The sequence below is a fragment of the Meriones unguiculatus genome, chromosome 1 (genome assembly GCF_030254825.1).
Source record: "Meriones unguiculatus strain TT.TT164.6M chromosome 1, Bangor_MerUng_6.1, whole genome shotgun sequence".
Lineage (NCBI taxonomy): Eukaryota > Metazoa > Chordata > Mammalia > Rodentia > Muridae > Meriones > Meriones unguiculatus.
This window is the reverse complement of record NC_083349.1, coordinates 63756448-63772063: the sequence shown is the minus strand read 5'-3', so window position 1 is coordinate 63772063 and position 15616 is coordinate 63756448. Positions and strand designations below refer to the sequence as shown.

General features: G+C 38.8%; 1 pseudogene; it reads left to right on the top strand.

The window, feature by feature from the left end:
* Positions 1-385: 385 nt before the first annotated feature.
* Positions 386-13877, top strand: LOC110560504 (small ribosomal subunit protein RACK1-like; annotated as a pseudogene).
* The last annotated feature ends 1739 nt before the right edge of the window (positions 13878-15616 follow it).

Genomic DNA, 15616 nt, shown 5'->3' with positions numbered 1-15616 from the left:
ATCCAGGATATGAGGAATAGAGTTTCAACTGTGGCAAGGGATTGATATTAAGGATGTAGAAAAGAAAAAAATTACATTTTAATATCAAAACATTCAATATTTGGAGACAGAATCTACTCTTTCCCTCACTATTCATATTTAATCAAGAAGGTTCTCTTAGGTTTCTGGTTTACATTTTTGAAAAGATAAGGATAATATTTTCTCATACAGGGAAAGAGTACGAATATGAACAAAAGATACATTCATTTTTAAAAACGCTAACCTTGAATTCTCTATTTTAACAACCCCCACAGTGGAGTCTTCAAATAGATGGGAGTGTAACACTATCAGGAGAAAGAACTAATATGGCTATAAGGACTTGAAATGGAATTTAAGAGGATCAAGAATGCTAAATGACAAGGTTGGGGAAGAAAAGCCAAAGGTGAGTTGTTCAATCAGATGCAATGCAGATTTGCACAAAATCAAATATGGACTAAAATCAGGTCAGCAAACATGGTCTAACTATAATGACACTGGTTACAGACATTACGTTCTTCTATCCTAGGTCATCATTAACAAACTGTTCTCATGAGGTCTGAACCAGGAAGAGTTCATCCCTCTCATTTTTTAATATGCAGCCCAGATCTGATTGGTAGCTATTGAAGAAGAACTGATATTCTTCAGAGAGCAAACAGCAAAGACCAAAGATTAGGCAGGCTCACTGTTCTCTCCAGTTCCCAGCATGCTCCTCTCATAACAAGCCATCCCTGCTCTCATTTTCCATCTGAAAAATTCAATTCATTGTAAATTGAAACAAATAAAACCCTACATACTACAAATGCATTTGAGGTGTTCGGTGATTTGCAGGCTGATGATATTGAGAGATTGTTTTATCAGCTATGAAGGAAATATTCATCACCATTTTGGCAGCTTTGTCACTCAGATTTGGAAGCATCCTTTAGATTTAACTGAGTAGAAAAGACAGGAGCAAGCTCTTCAAGTAATGGTGTAGAAGTTGAGTCACCTGCGTTTCCTTGTTCAGCTTCTTACACTAAAAATAAAGAGTAGTGAGTAACCCTGACCCAAAAATGTCAATGTCAAGGCCGGGTTGTTATCTCATGCCCTGTAAACATGTAGGTGATGATTTTGCTTTCCCTGAGGCAGAATATAGAAAATATCAAGTCGTGCTAGTGACAAAGCTTGGTCCAGCTGAAGTTGCTGCTTCAGTACCCTTGCCTAGCTCAGTCTCAAGTGAGTGGGAAGCTGATCTGAAGGCATTTCTTCTCATGAGGAAGATTTTGCATCAAACAAACTGACAAACTCATTTAGATGCATCTCTTATACACTGGTTACAAAGTGACATTTTTGTGTGCGAAGTTCACAGAAGTGTTTTTAAAAATTATTTAAAATACATTTACAATCTGGTAGCCATTTCTCAGTTCTACAGTTAATGGCACTATGTGACTTTATACAAAACATGAATTTCCCATCCACGCCAAATTGTAGTTTGGGCAAAAATGATAACAGCCACAGGTCACCTTTCAGTAAACAGAATTGTTAATTAGAGTTAGCTAAAAGACTCCCGTGGAACCTGGGCTGCTAAGAAAAGAAATCAGAAACATTGCCTCATGCCAAGCTTAGAAGAACTCTGCCTGGCTCCCATCTATCACACCTGCTGCTGTTTAGCCAGCATGCCTAAACAACTCATTTCACCAGCTGGTTTCCTGCAGAGCAGCTAGCTACAAGAAGCCCAAAGCATCCTGTCTTGTTTAGCATCCACATCTCATATTCTTCCTTTAGCTACCTAAACTTCCAAATTGCTAAGTACCTAGGTCAAAGAAAGTTACTCAGGCTTTGCCTCCGTGAAGACAAACAGTTGCTCATCTTATGATGAGCAAGATTCATGTAAATCTATTTCCAAGGCTGCATATCTTTGAGGAATTCGAAGAAGGATTAAAATAATAAGTTCTACTATTGTGGCATTATGGCTATCACTGTTGTTGCTAAAAAATACAATGTGTCTGCAAATAAGGGAAGTGACAGGAGTAGGGAAGCTGTGAAAGGGCAGGTTTTACAAATCTCCCTCAAAAGTGCTCATGTTCAACATGTTAAAAGTGGTCATGTGATTGTTTCCTAATGAAAATTTGACAAATGCAATAGATATGTTACTTTGTGCTGGAAGCTTTAAAAGTCACATTGAGGAGCCTTTGGTTTTACTCATTCTCTTATCAAACAAACTATTAAAAAACAAGAAGAGCAAGAAGTACATTTCCTTGTCACCGTATTCCTATTTAAGAAGAGTGGTTTAAAAAAAAAAAAAGCATCTTTGTTGACTGATAATGAGCAGGAATGGGAGTGATTAATAAGCCGTTTATTCTTTTAAACCATAAAAATCCTATGACTGTTAAACAATCTCTTCATATCATCAGCCTGCAAATCACCGAACACCTCAAATGCATTTGTAGTATGTAGGGTTTTATTTGTTTCAATTTACAATGAATTGAATTTTTCAGATGGAAAATGAGAGCAGGGATGGCTTGTTATGAGAGGAGCATGCTGGGAACTGGAGAGAACAGTGAGCCTGCCTAATCTTTGGTCTTTGCTGTTTGTTCTCTGAAGAATATCAATCAGTTCTTCTTCAGTTCTGTTCTTCCTATTTTTCACTATGTTTTCATTACAACATAATCTAATTTATAGTGATTGATATGCTCATGAAACATTATAATATTCAAGAACAGAATCCCATTTTCATTGTTGTGGTGTGTTTGTTGTTATCCAATAGAAAGGTGTACTAGGCAAGCCCTCTCATGAATCCAGTCACCTGGGCTGAGAAATAGAGCAGTAAATATGTATGCTTAATAAATACTGTTCATGGCTAGTTGGTAATCTGGCTTCAGAAATCATGCATAGCTTTGCTATAAACATCTACAGCTTAGATGTCATAGAGAAAAGTGACCTGTAGGCTTAGATTCTTCAAAAACCACTTTATTGGGGATTCTTAAATGCTTCTACCTCCCTTTCCAGTCACTGACCAAAGTTAGGGGAGAAAGAGGGTGGTGGGCCTTTTCAAGCATAGTTTCTTGAGGAGTTCTGCTTTCTGCTGTTCAGATACCAACAGTCCAGTCAAACGATAAACAGCAAACAGCAAGACCAATGAACAGCAGTGGTACTATTCGGCAGAAAGAATTGCCACAGATCAGCGAAAGTGCCATGACTCTGCCAGAGGGCCAGGAGAAGTTCTCTGGAGTGGTTATCTCTGTGAAGTGGCATGTAGAAAAAGGAAGATCAGTGAAGCTATGTGAACCATTCGTTGCACAGCATTGCTGGGGGGAAAGCATTGTCTCTGTCCATGGGCTAATATTTATATTCTTCTAGCCCCCAGAAGGGGGCTGTTTCCCAGCTGGCAAAAAACACAGCTCTTGCACAAGACAGCTTCCAGCAAAGATCCTAGGCCCTCTCATGTATCTGTGTTCAGCTGACCAAGATCATGTGCCTTCTCATAAGTTTGTTTTCGACTGAGGATGAACCAAAAAACATTTCCACATACCACATTTAGACCAAAACAACAACAACAAAAATCATACAAGAAATCAAAACTTTCACTATGGTGACCTTGTCAAATTCTGTGATCACAGATAGAAGTCCTCTATTACTTTATAGTTTTACATTAGGTTCTGCTATTGTCTGAAATGTGTAACACAGGCTGCTGTTTTGAATGTTGAGCTTCTGGTTTGTAGAAATGTTTGGACAGATGTGGATGGAGACTTTTAGAAGTAGTAAGTAGGCTACATATCTGCAGGGGCTTTAGGTTATCTCCATACATGGTCCTTGGTTAGAGTATCAGTCTCAGAAAAGACCCCTGGGCCCAGATGTTTTGGTTCTCCTGTTCTCCTTGTGGAGCTCCTGTTCCCTCCAGGTCTTTCTATCTCTCCCTTCTTTTATAAGATTCCCTGCACTCTGCCCAAAGTTTGGCTATGCGTGTCAGCATATGTTTTGATACTCTGCTGGGTAGAGTCTTTCAGAGTCCCTCTATGGTAGGCTTCTGTCCTATTTCCTGTTTTCTCCCTCTTTCAATGTCTATCTCGTTTGCCTTTTGGCAGCTAATTCTCCAAGTGGGTTCCTTAGTAAGGGGAACAGGGGATGTCTCTGACATGAACTCAGTGTCCAGCATTTTGATCACCTCCCCCTAGAGGGAGGGGGCATCCTTATTAGGCCACAGAGGAAGACAATTCAGCCAGTCCTGATGAGACCTGACAGGCTAAGGTCAGATGGAAGGGGAGGAAGACCTCCCCTATCAGTGGATTGGGGGAGGAGTATGGGAGGAGAAGAGGGAGGGCTAGTGAGATAGGGAGGGAGCAAGGGAGGTGGCTACATCTGGGATACAGAGTGAATAAATAAAAAACAAATTAAAGAGTAGTACATGATGAAAAAATAATGGGTTACTGAGGACAGTCCTTCAAATTATTTTTTCTATTCTTTTTATTATTATTAATTACACTTTATTCATTTTGTATCCCCCCATAAGCCCCTCCCTCCTCCCCTCCCGATCCCATCCTTCCTCCCCTTTCTGCATGCATGCAGCTCCCCAAGTCCACTGATAGAGGAGGTCTTCCTCTCCTTCTTTCTGATCTTAGTCTATCAGTTCTCATCAGGAGTGGCTGCATTGTCATCTTCTGTGGCCTGGTAAGGCTGCTCCCCGCTCAGGGGGAGGTGATCAAAGAGCAGGCCAATCATATTATGTCAGAGGCAGTCCCTCTTCCCATTACTATGTAACCCACTTGGACACTGAACTGCCATGAGCTACATCAAATTATATATACATATCCTAGTTCGAGTAGTGGATTCTACTTCTTGATCCTTTACAATGTAAGTACTTGCTGTCTCTCACTCCAGCCATCAGAACAGAGACCTACTACCATACCTTCTTCATTATGAAGGACTGAGACCTCTGAAGTTGTGAGACTAAATAAATCTTCCCTTCTTTAAGTTGATTTTTGTCAAGTAATGTGAAAATTAACTATAACAAGTTGTAAAAACTCAGGTCCAACCTTCCTTTACATGTCAATTAATCTATCTACTGGAATATACTTCTGTTAATATTGAATGAAATATATACAAAGATCAACCAGATTGTTTGCCTTAAATAAATTACCTTCCCTGATGAAATTGGAAGAGAATTTCTATTATTCACATATCAAACCTTTGGAGATTGATTGATGAGTGATATTGCTGAAGTCAGAATACTTTTTCTTTTTTCTTTAGTCCTGAGCTTATATTCTTCCATTTGAGCCATCATGTTTGTTCAAAGGCTGTTCCATTTTGAGTTGCCACAAACCCCATTAAGGAAAAAGAAGGAATGGAGGAAGAAAGGATGGGGGCTTGGGCTAGTAAGTGAAATTTATTCTTATTGATCAAGATGGTGAGGTATGGATATTCCTCAAAGCCAGAGGGAATTGGTGAAGCTGAGAAGCTATGAATTGGAATTTTTATGATGGATTAAGATGAGTTCATTTCTTTATAGTGAGTGTACTCTCTCCCAGAAATAATTGTCACTCTTACCAGAAGAAAGAAGAAAATGAATGTAACATTTACCATTCCACTGGCTTCTGTTCAGTCTATGTTGTGAGATGAAAGCTGATGTTCCTTTAGTGCACCTAATAAATTGTGTGTTGCCCAATACTCAGCAGAGGTTAATGTAAGAGTATAGAAATAGGATGTACTTTAGGTCAATGAAAATTGTTTATAGATTCTCTGCTAGGTGGTCATGACACTCTAGATACTTTTGTTTTTATGAATTAACACTCTTAGAATGAAGATCAAGAGTCCTTGACTGCACAGCATTTTAAAAATCTGCAGAGATATACTCAATGAGCACGTGGCTCATTAATTGTAGCTCTTGCTAAGCACTCTTGAGTAGCAGCACGTGCCAGGATTTGGATACAGTTAAACTTGAGTTTGTTTCAAGGATTTGCTCTTTGGTTACTCTTTGGCAGCTATCTGATTATGTTCTTAGGTAACTACCTCAGTGAGTTTTACTTTTGGATGTGAATAATAAATTTGACATATTAGGGCTTCCATATAATTTAAATAATAGCAGATGAGCAGCGTTTATTATTATTACTCAGATTCCTCACAAGGTCATCTCACCAAGAACAACTGTTTCTCTTCGACAAGACATGCTGAAAGGTTTCATTTCTCAATAATAAATTCTGACACCATGTTCTACGATGATTCTCATCTTTCTTTACCATGGCAAGCACTCTACATAACTAGCATACAAAGAAAAAAATCTGAAAAAATCTCTCTTCTTTCTTTCGATTTCTCTGAGACTTAGCTATTGAGTTTCTAAGTGATTCTTTAAATTATTCTTTATGCCATAGTATTGTATAATTCATACAGAATGCACTCCCCTGTCTTGTATTATTTAATTCTCCAAAGTGTTTGGAGAAAGGATTTTATGTGAAAGCACTGATATACAATAAAGCATCATTGTTCCAGTGTCTTGCATCTTTAATAAAGTTGCTTCCAAATAGCATTTCAGTAAATGAAACATATCCAAGAATGACAAATTTTTATATATCGAAGGTGTGCTCTGACCAACTTGGGGACATAAAGCATACTATTATAAAAGAACCCAGAGTTTTGTGTTTGATTTGATTTGCCTTTCTTTCCTTTGTTATTTTTTTTTTCTTCTTCTTCTCCTAAGGAAGATTACCTACTTCTGAAACAATAACCATGAGTGTTAAGAAATGTCTCAGACAATGGCAAATAAATGTGCCATTAAGCATGGAGACACTCCGCAGCATTATTCCAGCTGTAGTTTGGGAGATGAAGATATATACACACGAACACACATGCATGTGCCACAACAAAGAAGGGAAAGAGGCTTTATCAATTTGAATTATTTGTAACATCTTCAGGATTATTACAAGCTTCACTCAGAAAACATGCGCATGAAACAAAGAGAGGATGCTTGAAGGACTTACTTCAGTCTGAGTGAAATTTATGGGATAGTTTCAAGTACCTTGAAGCAAAGTAGCTGAGGAAAGTAAATAGAATGATGAGAGAAAAAAGCAAAACAAAGGAGCTTTTAAAAGCACATGCAGTATCCCTTCCTGGTGATAAATATAATGTGATGACATTGTTACAAATCAGCATCTCTCCTTCTTATGCTAGGTTGAATAGCTGAGTATAATAGGAAATAATCATTTGCTCCTTCATGACTGTTATGAAAATAGAAGACTTGTCTTATAGAGGAAAGAAATGTTCCTTTCTTCATCACAAAAAATAAAGGGTACCACACAGACATTTTTTTCTTCTATACAATCAGTGATGGGAAGAAAAAAAAAAGTATAAAATGCCAAGCAGTACTGGCTTGTTTTTCATATGGAAACATCTAGCGTTCCAAGTTCAAGCATCTTGTTGTCCAGCTCTTGGAAGGATACACCCAGAAAGCAGCCTGGTAATTCATGAGGCAAAATATGTGTTACAACAATGCATATGACAAAGAAGTCGAGAGCTTGTATTCAGACTGTTTGTGTTGCTATAACACACCATAATGAACAAGGTGACTTGGGGTCATTGTGTGTAGAAGATCACAAAGTCCCTGTTCTCACAGATAGAAATAGAGAAACCAGAATTGGTACACACATGGACTTCTCTCTTCAACAGGAGAGATTTTGCTCATGTTTAGCCCAGAAGGCTTGGAACAGATGTTTAATATCCTGGTGATCTCTTGTTATTTTGTAGAGACAGACTTCACTATGATTCCCCTAATCCTGATCATTGTTTCTTAGGCAACAGGACCAATCCTTATAAAAGAGGTCCTATGTCCTTTGAACAAGTTTACTTTTATGTTTATTACAAACCATTCCTCCCTCAGTTCTTATCCTGAGCATTATTTCTAGTCAACAGAACCCATTCTTGGGGAAGAAGTTACAAGTACTTTACCTGACAGTTTCTATGTAGTCATACCCTAAGCTTTATTATGATAATTGTCATGAGCAAACCTTTTATATAAAAAATAAGCTGCTTGGGGTCAGACTCCATATGTTTAAATCAGCCAAGCTGATTAGGTTGTGCTGAACCAGGGCCCCTCTTTGCTTTTCACAGTTCATTTCTCTGCCAGCAGTAGAGCTAACAGGGACACCCACAACCATTACTTTATTTCTCAAAATTCTAGAATGCACAGGAAATGTACAGTGTCACAGCCTGATGAAGATTGTTTCTAAAGTTTGTAGACTAATATTTATTCTCTCCTTCTAAGGGAGAATAATGGAGCTCCCTGGTGCCTCTTTATTTTATTATTATTATTGTTATTATTATGTGATTTATTCACTTTGTGTCCCAGTTATAGACCTCTCCCTCATCTCTTTCTGGTCCCACCTCCCTCCCACTTCTTCCCCTATCCCTCACTCCTAGTCCACTGATAGGGAAAGTCCAACTTCCCTTCTATCTGACCCTACTGTATCAAGTATCATCAGGACTACCTGGATCCTCTTCCGCTGTGGGCTGGCTAGGTCAGTCTGCCAGCAGGAAGTGATCAAAGAGCAAGCAACTGAGTTAATGCCAGTGACTGCCCTGGCTCCCCTTACTAGGACATTCACATGGAGACTGAGCTGCCTATGGGCTACATCTGAGCAGGGTTTCTAGGTCCTTGGTTGATGCATCAGTCTCTGCAAAGCCCCCTGGGCCCAGCTTTTTTGGCTTTGTTGGTCACCTTGTACAGCTTCTGTCCCCTCTGGGTCTTTCTTATCTCCCACTTCTTCCATAGACTCCCTGCACTCTGCCCAAAGTTTGACTGTGAGTCTCCGCATCTGCTTTGATCCCCTGCTGGGTGGAGTCTTTTAGAGGACATTTGTGGTAGGCTCCATTCTTGTTCCCTCTCTTCTACTGCTTCTGGTGTCTATCCTGTTTCTTTTATTAATGAGAATTAAGCATCTTTCCTAAGGTCCTTGTTTACCTTCTTTAGTTCTGAAAGTTTAGTATATTTATCTTATATTATTTGGCTAATATCTGCTTATAAGTGAGTATATACAATGCATGTCTGGAATACTACTCAGCCCTTAAAAATAAGGAAATCATGAAATTTGCATGCAAATGGATAGAATTAGAAAAGATCATCCTGAGTGAGGTAACTCAAAAGCAGAAAGACATTCTGCTTACCATATCATATACTGGTTCCTCATTCTAAGCACACCTATTTCCACATTACCACCAAACACTTTCACTTTCAGGATACATTCCAACCTGTGAAGACAGAGGCAAAGATTTAGTCCATTTAGTTTCTAGTGCAATTTACCTATTTAATGTGTTTGAGAAAGACTGCACCTACTTATACATAGAAAAAGAAGAGCAAGCCCACTTTTCTATTCCATTTTGATTTTTAGTTTTTTCCATTTCCTCTGGTTTTTTATTTCATAAGCATATATTTTTAGTTTTGTCAAGTTAGCCTGTAAGTTGGAAGAAAAAGTGGATTCTTTGACTACTGTTTAAGACAGGGGAAAATGACATAGTAAAAGACAACCTTGAGAATGCTGTTTATATGCTGAAACCCTGCTTATTGTTATGCCACATCAAATGCCATGATCTTTAGGAGATAGATTAAGACACTCATGGTAGGTAGAGATATAACTCAGCAGTTGAGAGCATCTGCAGCTCTTACAGAGGACACGGGGTAAGCTTCTAGCATTAGCAGGGTGCTTCACATCAATCCCATCTCTAGTTCCAGAAGATCCAAGTCCCTATTCTGACCTCCAAGGTCACCAGACCCCAATGTGCTACAGACACATACATGCAGACAAAACATTTGTATCTGTGACTTTTTAAAAATCTTAAAAAAAGACTATTCTTTTTATCTTATAAAACATTAAAGAAGACTTTGTGAAATAATTCTTTTTCAAGATGGTATAATTAATAGCTAACAAGGAAGTTTTAAATCTAAGTATGCTTGTGCAAATGAGGTGATATTATTTTCGAGATAAGAGAATTGAGTCGTAAAGTCATCCAGTGCTACTAAATGAACCTTTTTGATGTCAGAAATAATAACCATTTCAGAAGCCTATTTTCTCTTTCCATTCTTTTTCCTGGCATTCCTTCCTTATCCTTCAGTGAATGGTTTGTGAGAGAATACAAAGAATGTGACTAAGTTGGCTGTCATACTTCCTGCCTGCAGTAATTTAAATGTAAATTGCCCCATGAAATTGGAAAATCTAAAAGAAATGGATAATTTTCTCGATACATATTACTTACCAAAATTAAATCAAGATCAATTCAAACATACCTAGAACCCCTATTGAAAGAGAAGAAATCACTCACAGCCAAAAAAAAAAAAAAGCCCAGATCCAGATGGCTTGAGTGCAGAATTCTTACAGACTTTTAACAAAGAGTTAATGCCAATACTTCTCATATTACTACACAAGACAGAAACAAAAGAAAAAATAATCAATGAATTTTATGAGGTCGCACTTATTATGATACTAAAATGGCATAAAGACAACAAAGAAAGAGAATTACAGACCAATATCCCTTGTGAAGAAAGATGCCTTACAAACCATGTCTATGAACATATCAAAAATATAATCTACCATGATCAAGTAGGCTTCATCCCAGAAATGAAGGGATGACTCAAGATAATATAAGCCAATAAATGTAACCCATCATATAAGCAAACTGAAAGACAAAAAAAAAATCATTAATTTCAGAAAAGTTATTTGACAAAATCCAATACCTTTTCATGGTAAAAGTCCTGAAGCAATTACATATAAGGGACATACCTAAGCATAATAAAGGCAGTTTACAGCAAACCCATAGACAACATCAAATGGAGAGAAATTAAAACAAATTTCACCAAGTCATGAAGAAGACAAGGTTTTCCACTTTCTCCATGCGTATTAAATATAGTATTTAGATCTCAGCTAGAGCAATAAGACAACTAAAAGAAATGAATGATATACAATTTAGCGACTCTTAGACCTGACAAACACATTTAGCAGAGTAGATGAATAAAAACTTAACAAAACTCAGTAGACCTCCTATATAAAAATGACAAACAGTTAGAAAAAATAAGGGAAATAGCCTTTTATAAAAGCCTCAAATAATGGAAAATACCTTGGGGTAACTCTAACAAGGCAAATAAAAGAATTGTATGGTAAAAACTTTAAATTGTTAAAGAAAAAGTTGAAGAAGATAGAAGATGAAAAGATCTCACATGCTCGTAGATAGGTAGGATTGGCATAGTTTTAAAATGGCCATCTTATCAGAAGCAGTTTACAGAGTCAATGCAATCCCCTCTAAATTCCAAGAAAATTCTTTACATACCATCAAAGGACAATTTTTAGCTTGATAAGGCAATACACACACACACACACACACACACACACACACACAAAATAGAATAGCTAAAACAATGAGTAATAATTTTTCCAAAAAATTTTTGGAAGTATCATTATCCCCATTTTCAAGTTATGCTATAAGGCTATTGTAATAAAAACAGCATGACATTGTCACACAAACAAACATGATTCAAATTGAATCAAATTAGAGACCCAGTCATAAACCCACATACCTATGGACACCTGACTGTTTATAAAGAAGCCAGAAATGCACAAGGGAAAAAAGACAGCATCTTCAACAGATAGTGCTGATCAAACTGGGTAGCTGCATGCAGAAAATACAAATAATTTCATAGGTATTGCCCTGCAGAAAACTCAACTCTAAATGCATAAAACCAGGTACACTGAACCTTAAGGGAGGAATAGCTTTGAACTCAATGACACAGGAAAAGATTTTCTGAACAGAACACCATTAGCATAGGCACTAAGATCAGCAATTAATAAATGGGACCTCAGGAAACTGAGAAGCTTCTGCATACAAAGAATACCATCATTCAGACAAATTAGCAGCCTATAGAACTGGAAATGATTTCTATCAACTACATATCTGATAGAGGGCTTATTTCCAAATATGTAAATAACTCCTAAAAGTAAATATCAAGAAAATAAATAACCCAATTAAAAAATGGGCTTACCAGGCCACAGAGGAAGACATTGCAGCCAGTACTGGTGAGACCTGATAGGCTAGGGTCAGATGAAAGGGGAGGAGGACCTCCCCTATCAGTGGACTTGGGGAGGGGCATGGGAGTAGAAGAGGGAGGGAGGGGGGATTAGGAGGGAGAGAGCTACAGCTGGGATACAAAGTGAATAAATTGTAATAAATGTTAAAATAAATTTAAAAGGGGGTACAGTTCTAAACCATCCAGTGCCTTCCTTTATCACTGCAGCGACACTCACATTGGCTGCAATCATGACTGAGCAGATGACACTTCATTGGATTCTTTTTATTTTCTTTATTAATTGCAATTTATTTACATTGTATACCCCCTGTGGTTCTCTCCCTCCTTCTGTCCCAATACCTCCCTTCCTCCACACTCTGAATGCATGCACCTCCCCAAGTCCACTAATAGGGGAGGACTTCTTTTCCTTCCTTCTGATCCTAGTCAATTAGGTCTTATCAGGAGTGGCTACGTTGTCTTCTTCTGTGGCCTGGTAATGCTGCTTCCCCCTCAGGGGGAGGTAATTAAAGAGCAGGCTATCCCAGAAGCAGAAAGATGCACATGGTATATACTCACTCATGTAGACATATAATATAGGATAAACCTACTAAAATCTGTACACCTAAAGAAACTAATCAAGAGGGAGGACTCTTGCTAAAATGCTCAATTCCTATCCAGAAAGGCAAAGAGACTGGACATCAGAAGAAGGAGAAAAGAGGGAACAAGTCAGGACCCTGACACAGAGGACCTCTGAAAGGCTCTGCCCTGCAGACTATCAATGTAGATGCTGAGACGTAGGGGCAACCTTTGGGCAGAGTGCAGGGAATCTTAGAAAAGAAGTGGGAAACTGTAAGATCTGGAGAGGACAGGAATTCCACAAGGAGAGCAACAGAACCAAAATTAATGGGATTCTTAAGGGGCCATAACGTTGCATAACACAGAATGCCACCACCCCTCAGTTTTGGGACATGATCCTATCTGCATCTTGAGACAAGATCATCATTATGTGGAAGCTGAGCTGCGGTGAGACCAACTATTCCACAGCAAGCTCTGCGAGGTCACTCCAACTTTGTGAGTGGCGTTCTCTCCTCTGATGGTCAGTTTGCCCTCTCTGGCTCCTGGGATGGAACCCTGCACCTCTGGGATTGCACAACCTGTCCCACCATCAAAAATGTGTAGGCTATACCACTGATAAGCTGAGTGTAGTCTTCTCCTCCAACTCCAACATATTGTCTCTGAATCCCAAGAAAAGACCATAAAGTTACGGAATACTCTGGGTGTCTACAAGTACATTGTCCAAGAAGAGAGCCATTAGGAATGGGTGTCTTGTGTCTGCTTCTCCCCCAACAGCAGCAAAGCCACCATGGTCTCCTGTGGATGGCACAAGCTGGACAGGGTAGGGAATGTGGCCAGCCACAAGCTGAAGACCAACCACATGGGCTGCAAGCTGAGTACCAACCACATGGGCCACACTGGCTTTCTGAACACAGTGGTGGTCTCTCCAGATGGATCCTTCTGTCCTTCTGGAGGCCAGGATGGCCAGGGTATGCTGTTGGATCTCAGTGAAGGCAGGCACCTGTACACCCTAGCTGGCTGGTACATCATCAGTGCCTTGTGCTTTATCCCCCACTGCTACTGGCTCTGTACAGCCACTGGCTCTAATATCAAGATCTGGGACTTGGAGGGCAAGATCACTGTAGATGAACTGAAGCAAGAAATTATGAGCACCAGCAGCAAGGCAGAGGCATCCCAGTGTACCTCTCTGCTTTGGTCTGCTGATGGCCAGACTCTGTTTGCTGGCTATACACACAACCTGGTTGTGAGTGTGAGTGTGACAATAGCATGACTATTGGTACACACTAAAAGTTTATGGTGGAGTCTTAGAATAAAACTGGCTTTCTAAAAACAAGTGGGGTACATATCTAAACAGAAAATTTTCAATAGAGGAAACTCAGTTACCTGAAAAACATTTAAAGAAATGGTCAACATCCCTACCCCTACTTTAACTTTTCACCTTATCCATGTCAGAATGGCTAAATTCAGTAAAACAAGTGACAGCTCATGCTGGTGAAGATGTGAAGCAAGGAGAACACTCCTGTATTGCTAGTTGCAGAGCAAACTTGTCCTGCAACTATGGCAATCAGTTTTATGGTTCCTCAGGATGATAGGAATCAATCTCCCTAAAGGAGATGTTGCTGTTGTGCCTGCACAGAGCCTTCACTTTAGGTTCTAGCACCTCTGTTACAGTAAAGTGATCCACACACTATCAAAAGAGAAATGTAAGCACCAAGCCAGCCATAAAAGCCTTTGCTCTACAATAGTGTACTACCTGCAAGATATGCTAGGGCAATAGTGGTACAAAGCCTATGGGAGCAACCAACCAATCTCCAAGAGCTGAAAACTGTACCTGACACTATTTGGGTGATCAGTAATCTGAGACTAGATAGCCAAGGGACCTAGGTAAAAACAAATAATACTGGTCTGAAAAATAAAATAATATAGTGATAAAATTACTCATAATGATATTCTGCTATACTCATAGTTTAGTGTCTGGTTCAACCAACATCAGAGAAGCTTCTTTCTGCAGCAGATGGAAACAAATATGCAGACCCACTACCAGCCATTATGTAGAGAGTGAGAGGCCTTGGAACACTCAAACATAAATGTCTCCCTTTAGGGAAGACTTCATCAAATCCCTCCCTCTCAGGGATTAGGGAACTCTGCGGAAGATGGAGGGGAATGTAAAGACCAGAGGGGACGAATGGCACCAAAACCAAACAAAAATGTTATCTAAGTCAGCATTAACAAAGCTCTTCCTCTAAATCAACATGAGCAAAGCTCATGTGAACTTACATTCAAAGAGCCTGCAGGCATCTGCACTAGATCCTCTACACTTACCTGATAGCTTCCAGTTCAGCATTCCTATGGGATTCCTGAGTGTGTGAAAGAGTCCGTCTCTGACTCTTGTGCCCTCTCTTGGGCTCATTCCTCCTCTTGACCTGTCTGGTTCAACTTCAGAGTGATAGTGTTTGTTTTATCTTACTATAATTTATTTTTTTATATTTTTAAAAAATGAATGAATGAATGAATGAATGAACGAATGAATGAATGAATGTAAACTAGCTATGAGGTTAAAGGCTAACAATAGTATTGTCATTTACATTTCCGGAAAAGGGAAAATATGTTTTTGTTTTTCCAATGTAATAAGTCATCTCTTCTGATTATTCCTTGTCATGTAACATGGCATACTGACAGGGTTTAAGGAAGAAAATTTGTACACCCTATGAAGGGGCTGCATTATTCTCTCTGTGATAGTGACATAGCATCCATACATTATCTAGTAAGTATAGCACACATATTTGTGACTATTATATATTAATGGACAACATAAAGTGCAGTTAAATTTTAAATAAAAGTAATAAATACTAAACAATTGATAGAGTGAAAGAGTAGACAACAGCAATTGAGAAATTTAAATGAAAAGAAGATGTAAGAATGCAAACTTATTTAACAGAAAGAAGAAAGTTTAAATGTGAGTGCCTGGACTGGAATGATGGCACCATTACTGAAGCTTAATCATGTTTA